This window comes from Rhinatrema bivittatum, chromosome 6, assembly GCF_901001135.1.
Source record: "Rhinatrema bivittatum chromosome 6, aRhiBiv1.1, whole genome shotgun sequence".
Lineage (NCBI taxonomy): Eukaryota > Metazoa > Chordata > Amphibia > Gymnophiona > Rhinatrematidae > Rhinatrema > Rhinatrema bivittatum.
This window is the reverse complement of record NC_042620.1, coordinates 269,276,236-269,284,241: the sequence shown is the minus strand read 5'-3', so window position 1 is coordinate 269,284,241 and position 8,006 is coordinate 269,276,236. Positions and strand designations below refer to the sequence as shown.

Below are 8,006 nucleotides of genomic sequence, written 5' to 3'. Positions count from 1 at the left end.
CGCCGACGTCACGTGCTCCTCGCAAAGGAGTTCAGAAATGGCGTCCTGACTCCCCGCTGGACTACCAGGGAGTTGTGGTAAGTCTTGGGGGGGGGGGGATTAAGGAGGGTGAGGGGTTTAAATTTTTATTTAGGATCAACAATCGCGATTTCCAACGTATTCAACATAGCTATGTTGAATAAGTTGGAAATCCGATCGTTTTCGCCTCATCACTTTTTTAAGTTAAAAAAAAAAAAAAAGTTGTGTTTTACATTTAAGTTCAAAACGAATGCACACCCCTAATGTCCCAACCCAGATTTTCTCCAGCTTCAAGCAGGTACCAATATATTCAGATCTGAGGGTTCCTGGATGTGAATAAAAGGTGAGTATGTATTTAGTTAAATAAATATAAGTAGGCATGTATGTGTGAAAAAATGAAAGGACCACCTATGCAGGTTTTTTCTATGCTCTCTTAATATCTTTATTTTGGCAAAACTTTTTTTTTCACAAATATCTTCTGAATATCTGCTTTTGTGATTGTTACTTATTCAGGACATCTTTCTTATTTGTCCTTCAGAGGCCAAAAGAAATCTGGGTGAATCAAGTCCTTAGTTCTCTGTCGATACTGTGATATCACTGGCATGCCCCATAATAAAGATCAAAGGGTACAAAATCAATGTTTCACAGCCTATCAAACAGCACTGAAAAATAACAACATATCTGGTACAGAGATTTCTTAAATTGCTGGAATTCTATACTACATGTTTGATGAAGTTACTGCTTTGATTTAATTACTGAACCTAATTGCAGGATGTAATTTTTTTAACTAGTTCAACACCTGGGAAATCCATAACCAAGATTCCCAATCTGGTTTTTTTCTCTTTGTTCTCCAGATAAGCATACAGATCATAGTTTATCTTCTCAGCCACTGCACTAGGAAAGACATCTGAACTGGCACCTGAACTATAGGTCAGATATATTTTATCAGAATTACCAGTTTCAGCTGAATTTAAATTACCTTCAACAGTGGACCATTTCCAACTTATATCATGTAATGATGGTACATGATACTCATCAACCACACATAAGTTAGTATAGGGGATTCCCATAACAGGACCATCAAAATCCTGTAATATGACAATCTTTCCTCTAGCTTGGCCAAGGGTGGGTATATCAGAGAATTCCCAGAACCAGGAGCTTCCAACATCTTTCATGTAAGCAGATACTAGGTCACAGAATTTCCCTGTGTTATGGGAAGCTTTATACTCTTCCTTTATATGCATAAGGATTGTTTCTTTTGGATGCTCACGCAAGAAATTAATGGTGTCATACCACACCTGTTTCAAATGACAGTATAAGAATTTCTCCCCATGGTGGAGAGCCAGTTTGTCATAGTAATGCCTACAACGTAGATCAACAAATCGAATCCCAGCTTCATACTGTGAGCTGAGGCTCCAGGTCTGACACTGAAATATACTTCCAATTCCACCAAACAAAGACATAGACCGGTTGGTGCCAGGAATGGACAGTTCAGAGAGTAGCTTTTCATCTGGAACTGAAGACATCCAGTCTGTGTTTTTAGCTGCAGGAGTTTCTGTAGTATCAAACTCTTTTTTTTGGATATTTCCCATACTGACTTGATGATATCAGTACCACTACCTGTAAAATACATAAAATCACAATTTAAATCATAGTCTCTTTGCATTGTTCCTCAGTTTGTTTTTTTTATTTCAGTATCATACCTCTGGTTTTCATGTCTCTTGCAAATACATAAAACCTTCATTTTCAGATATTATTTTGTTTTTTCTGGGAATTTTTTAGTGTTTATGAAAATAAATGCAAACACGAGAAAATCAGTGATTTTGCTCCCACATGTATTTGTTATAACAAAACAAAAACAAACACAGATACATTTTGGGGAAAAATAAAATAGCTGAAAATGAAAGTCCCTACAATACAGAAACAAATTATGATCCACTCCATTCTCCTGTTACACATTCATGCTATAAATATCAGTCCCATAATTTCACATGCACACTGTTTATAATGTGTCCTTTCTATTACATATTCATAATTAATATCCATTCCATTCTTTTGTTATATTGTTATACTAAAGGTATCCCTCATATTGTTCTGTTATACCCTGAGAAAAAAAATACCATGAACTTATACATTTGATCCTTCCTAGGTTAGATGTTTAAATTTTATAAGGGCAACATTCAAAAGCCATTTACTTATATACAATAAATGGCTATTCACCTGCGTGAAAGGGCTGTCTAAAATTGCTCACTAGAATGCGGATAAAAGTATGCATGGGGTTCAGCAATGTGCATACTTTGTCCCACAGGAAAAGTAGGTGGGATCAGAGGCAGGGTTTGGTTGGGGAGTCAACAACACTACAGTTGTGTATTTGCAAATCTATTGAGAACATTTTCAAAGGGGTTCCATGCATAAAAATAGTATATACTGTATGGGGCGGATTTTAAAAGGCGCGCGAATAGCCTACTTTTGTTTGCGCTCCAGGCGCAAACAAAAGTACGCTGGATTTTAGTAGATACGCGCGGAGCTGCGCGTATCTGCTAAAAACCTGGATCGGTGCGCGCAAGGCTATGGATTTTGTATAGCCGGCGTGCGCCGAGCCGCGCAGCCTACCCCCGTTCCCTCCGAGGCCGCTCCGAAATCGGAGCGGCCTCGGAGGGAACTTTCCTTTGCCCTCCCCTCACCTTCCCCTCCCTTCCCCTACCTAACCCACCCGCCCGGCCCTGTCTAAACCCCCCCCTTACCTTTGTCGGGGGATTTACGCCTCCCGGAGAGAGGCGTAAATCCCCGCGCGCGAGCGGGCCTCCTGCGCGACGGGCCGCGACCTGGGGGCGGGTACGGAGGGCGCGGCCACGCCCCCGGACCGCCCCGGGCCGTAGCCATGCCCCCGTACCCGCCCCCAAAACGCTGCCGGCACGCCCCCGACACGCCCCCGACACGCCCCCGACACGCCCCCTCGGAGAACCCCGGGACTTACGCGAGTCCCGGGGCTCTGCGCGCGCCGGGAGGCCTATGTAAAATAGGCTTCCCGGCGCGCAGGGCCGGGAAGCCTATGTTCTGCTCGCGTAAATCTGCCCGGTTTTGGGCGGATTTACGCGAGCAGGGCTCTGAAAATCCGCCCCTAAGCACGTAAATAGCATGTTCTGTATCTGTACATGCATAAATTATCTTTTATAAACATAAAGAGTATGTGGTAGAGCTGATTGACAAACTGAAGAGTAGTAAATCACCTGGACTGGATGGAATACACCCCAGAGTTCTGAATGAACTAAAAAATGAAATTTCAGATCTATTAGTAAAAATTTGTAACCTATCATTAAAATCATCCATTGTACCTGAAGACTGAAGGATAGCAAATGTAACCCCAATATTTAAAAAGGGCTCCAGGGGTGATCCGGGAAACTACAGACCAGTTAGACTGACTTCAGTGCCAGGAAAAATAGTGGAAAGTGTTCTAAACATCAAAATCACAGAACATATAGAAAGACATGGTTTAATGGAACAAAGTCAGCATGGCTTTACCCAAGGCAAGTCTTGCCTCACAAATCTGCTTCACATTTTTGAAGGAGTTAATAAACATGTGGATAAAGGTGAACCGGTAGATGTAGTATACTTGAATTTTCAGAAGGCGTTTGACAAAGTTCCTCATGAGAGGCTTCTAGGAAAAGTAAAAAGTCATGGAATAGGTGGCGATGTCCTTTCGTGGATTGCAAACTGGCTAAAAGACAGGAAACAGAGTAGGATTAAATGGACAATTTTCTCAGTGGAAGGGAGTGGCCAGTGGAGTGCCTCAGGGATCTGTATTGGGACCTTACTTTTCAATATATTTATAAATGATCTGGAAATAAATACGACGAGTGAAGTAATCAAATTTGCAGATGATACAAAATTGTTCAGAGTAGTTAAATCACAAGCAGATTGTGATAAATTGCAGGAAGACCTTGTGAGACTGGAAAATTGGGCATCCAAATGGCAGATGAAATTTAATGTGGATAAGTGCAAGGTGATGCATATAGAGAAAAATAACCCAAGCTATAATTACACAATGTTGGGTTCCATATTAGGTGCTACAACCCAAGAAACTGCTACAGCATTCATCCTTACTGTGGCTCTAGTCTTTTCCCCTCTCATTCAGCAGCATGCTTACTCCCATGCTCTGCACTTCTGTTTTTGTCTAGAGCCAAGAAGTGCTGCTGGTGGGCAAAAGTAGTGCCAGCGCCATTTTGAATATTGGCAATACGGCCCGCGTGCAGGAGGTCGCTCCCGGACCCCCGCTGAACTTTTGGCAAGTCTCGTGGGGGGGTCAGGAGGCCCCCCCAAGCTGGCCAAAAGTCCCTGGGGGTCCAGCGGGGGTCCGGGAGCGATCTCCTGCATGCATGATGTCGGGAGCCAGGAACCAAAATGGCACCGGCGCTACCTTTGCCCTGTCATATGGTAAGGGCAAAGGGCCGGCGCCATTTCTATTAACGCAGCTGTGGCCCGAGAGCGGGAGATCGTGCCAGGACCCCCCCCCCCCCCACTGGACCCCAGGTAATTTAAAACATTTTGGGGGGGTTCGGGAGGGTGGGGGATTTGTTTGAAAGGGTCAGGGTGGGTTTTAGGGTTGTTTTGGTGTGCCGGTTTTCCCGCCCTCCCCCCCTCCCATGCCGGGACCCCCCCACTGGACCCCAGGTAATTTAAAACATTTTGGGGGGGTTCGGGAGGGTGGGGGATTTGTTTGAAAGGGTCGGGGTGGGTTTTAGGGTTGTTTTGGTGTGCCGGTTTTCCCACCCTCCCCCGATTTACGATTTTTTGACGATAAATCAGGGGAATTGCTATTGTATCGCGGCTCTAACAGTTTTTGACGATTTAAAATATATCTGACAATTGTTTTAAATCGTCAAAAAATGATTCACATCCCTAATGAGCACCAATGCTCGCCCATGCGCCAGTTTGAAAGTTACCATCTAAACTTCTTAGGCATTAAAGCTGGATACTACATTCAACATTAATATCTAATGAGGGCATCTGCATAATCTTTTCATGGTGGATCACTTGCATTTGTGTTGCTGTTAACATTCAGTAATACTAACATGCATGCAAGCAGCACAAATACAACAAGAGCGTTAGGTAATGCTCACATTAAGGTATGTTAGAGTGTGGTAATTTCAACCTTACTACTAATGCTGTTAGTAACATTTTGATGTTAAAAGCATTCTGTGTGCTCAGCTCCTTTAATTCTAAGTTATATCTGCTATTACTCCTGACTCCTAATTGCTATGCCAGGAAACAGAAAAAATTCCAATCAAAGCCTGCATTTCTCAGCTAAACTGGGATTTCTCCCATTCCTTTATTTATGCTTTTGACCCCAGATTTAAAAACTAGCAAAGATGTAAAATCATTGCTAGCAGTTGGTAGTCAGAATGCCTTTGATTAGTTGCTTCCATTTTTTATCTAGTAGAATATTCTGGTGAAATGTTTGCTTGGAAATCAATACTAATAGCACTGGAAAATGAAGTTCTCTCTATTTATCCAAAGAACGGTTACAGCACAGGCAATGGTAATGCAAGTGTCTTGTGCTACTCTGCTAATGTGTGTCAACTCAGTTTGAGAGAGGGGAGAGGGTGATTTCACTCTCATGACTGTACAGTTTTTAATGTCTTTGCTATGACTGACAAAAAGAGGGCTGATTAGTAGGGGTGTGCATTCGTTTTGAACTTAAATGTAAAACGCTACTTTTTTTTTTTTTAACTTAAAAAAGTGATGAGACGTAAACGATCGGATTTCCAACTTATTCAACATAGCTATGTTGAATACGTTGGAAATCGCGATTGTTGATCCAAAATAAAAATTTAAACCCCTCACCTTCCTTAATCCCCCCCCCAAAGACTTACCACAACTCCCTGGTGATCCAGCGAGGAGTGAGGACGCCATTTCTGAAATCCTTTGCGAGGAGCACGTGACGTCGGCGCCACGTTGGAGTGACGCGGCGTCACGTGATTCCCCGCGGGTTCGCGCCGGGATGCTCGTTCGGCCCAAAAGGAACTTTTGGCCAGCTTGGGGGGGCCTCCTGACCCCCCCAAGCTGGCCAAAAATTCCTTTTGGGTGCAACGAGGATTCCGGAGCGAACCCGCGGGGAATCACGTGACGCCGCGTCACTCCGACATGGCGCCGACGTCACGTGCTCCTCGCAAAGGATTTCAGAAATGGTGTCCTCACTCCTCGCTGGATCACCAGGGAGTTGTAGTAAGTCTTTGGGGGGGGATTAAGGAGGGTGAGGGGTTTAAATTTTTATTTGCACGTATGGACATAGGCTCAAATTATGGAATTCTCCATATGTCCATATTGACCGCAAATGGGACCCCCTTTCGACTTATGGACATATGAACTTAAACTTTTGCTCTGCACATCCCTACTGATTAGTCCCAACATTTGTTGGTCGTTCTATAGTGATGTGGATAATTTTCCATTCCAGATAGGACCATGGCAATCAACCAGTTTGACACTTGGCACTAAACAGCTTTCAGAGGGTAAAGACTTTTACTTGCCACCAATCTGAGCTGCATTGGAATCAGTGACCTATACATTTTGGGAGTAATTTAAAAAAGCATTTACCTTCTTAAAACTGGGTTTTACACCTTTATTTATTTATTTATTTATTTATTTAGAGCTTTTCTATACCGGCATTCATGATACAATCATATCATGCTGGTTTACAGTTAACAGGGGGTGTAAAAGCCTTGAGCATTAAACAAGTGGAGAGGAGCAAAAAAGTTACAATAAAACAAGGGTGCTAGAACTGGGGGAAGAAGAAGACAAAGCTAGAGTAACTTAACAGTGGGATGAGCGATTATTTACATTGTGCTGTGAGTCACTCAGTAATTATTGCGGTGCTTCAGTTAGGTTCGGGAAAGGCTTGTTCGAACAGCCTACCTGTGTAAGTGGGCTTTTGAAATTAAATTACTGCAATATATCCCACCGAATTGCCTATAGGTTATACACACGTCAGTGCACTTTACATGGGTAAATGGCTTTTGAAAATTGCTACATTGGTATATTACAATTACGTGAATAACTCCTCTGAAAATTACCTCCAAAGGTTCCATTACTGAGCTATCTAGTATTCCTGCTACTAGTTCCATTTCTTCTTATAAGACACACCAAAAGGCTCATCCTTGCTCTGGTACTTCTCAAATTTTGAGTATATGGATTTTCTATTTACAAGACTTTATAAAAAATATATATGACTAAAATAAAGCCATACAAAAAGAGAAGTGCATCTCACACTGTTCTCTTACTGCGACGTGTCAGCTGCTTCCTCTCCTAGGAACTTTTGATTCTTCGATCAAACCAGATACCTGTAGTATATAAAAAAAGAAACAACAGAATAGTTATAGATCACTTTGCTCTTAATACAATTAAAAACAAAACACTAAAATTGTACAATGGAGCTGGCCTGCTTTCATAAACAGTACTCAAGTCATTGTTGATTCGTTTAAATACTGTACCTGGACCTCAAAAGTGCTGGGCAGATGTCCTAAAGCTCCTTTGCTCAGGGGGAAGAAATAAATAGAGCAGCAGCTCGGTATAACTGTCCACAGCCTGCCTCAGCTTCTTTATTTGCTAGGAGGGAAGCCTGCCTCCTTACTCTGTCTCTCATTGACAAGCCTTCATGTAGGACAAATCATTTTTATGGCAAACATTATACCACCTTCTGATTGGTTGGTGACATCAACGACCGATCAAGTAAGCCAATTATAAATCAATAAAAAATATTTTAGGAAAAAAAACAGGAAGGGCTTGTGGTTTTCTCCTCCTTTTAGACAGAAACAGGACCTGCAGTAATTAAATAAATAGTTTAAAAAAGGAAAGTAAAGGGAAATAAATAGTTTAAAATTAAATAAGTAGAAATTGTAACCTTGGGAGCCAAGAACTTTACATTTCTAAAATAAGCAGTGATGGTAAACTGACCAAATGTTCAGCAAGAACATTTGCAAGAAAAGAGTTTA

The 8,006-nt window shown here is 42.2% G+C and overlaps 1 long non-coding RNA gene across 1 annotated transcript; it reads right to left on the bottom strand.

The window, feature by feature from the left end:
* Nucleotides 1-448: 448 nt before the first annotated feature.
* Nucleotides 449-7,600, bottom strand: LOC115093290. The gene is made up of 3 exons (XR_003857268.1): nt 7,506-7,600; nt 7,283-7,355; nt 449-1,638 (listed from the first exon to the last, which is right to left on the bottom strand). It is a non-coding gene; the product is annotated as an uncharacterized LOC115093290 (long non-coding RNA).
* Between the last annotated feature and the right edge of the window lie 406 nt (nt 7,601-8,006).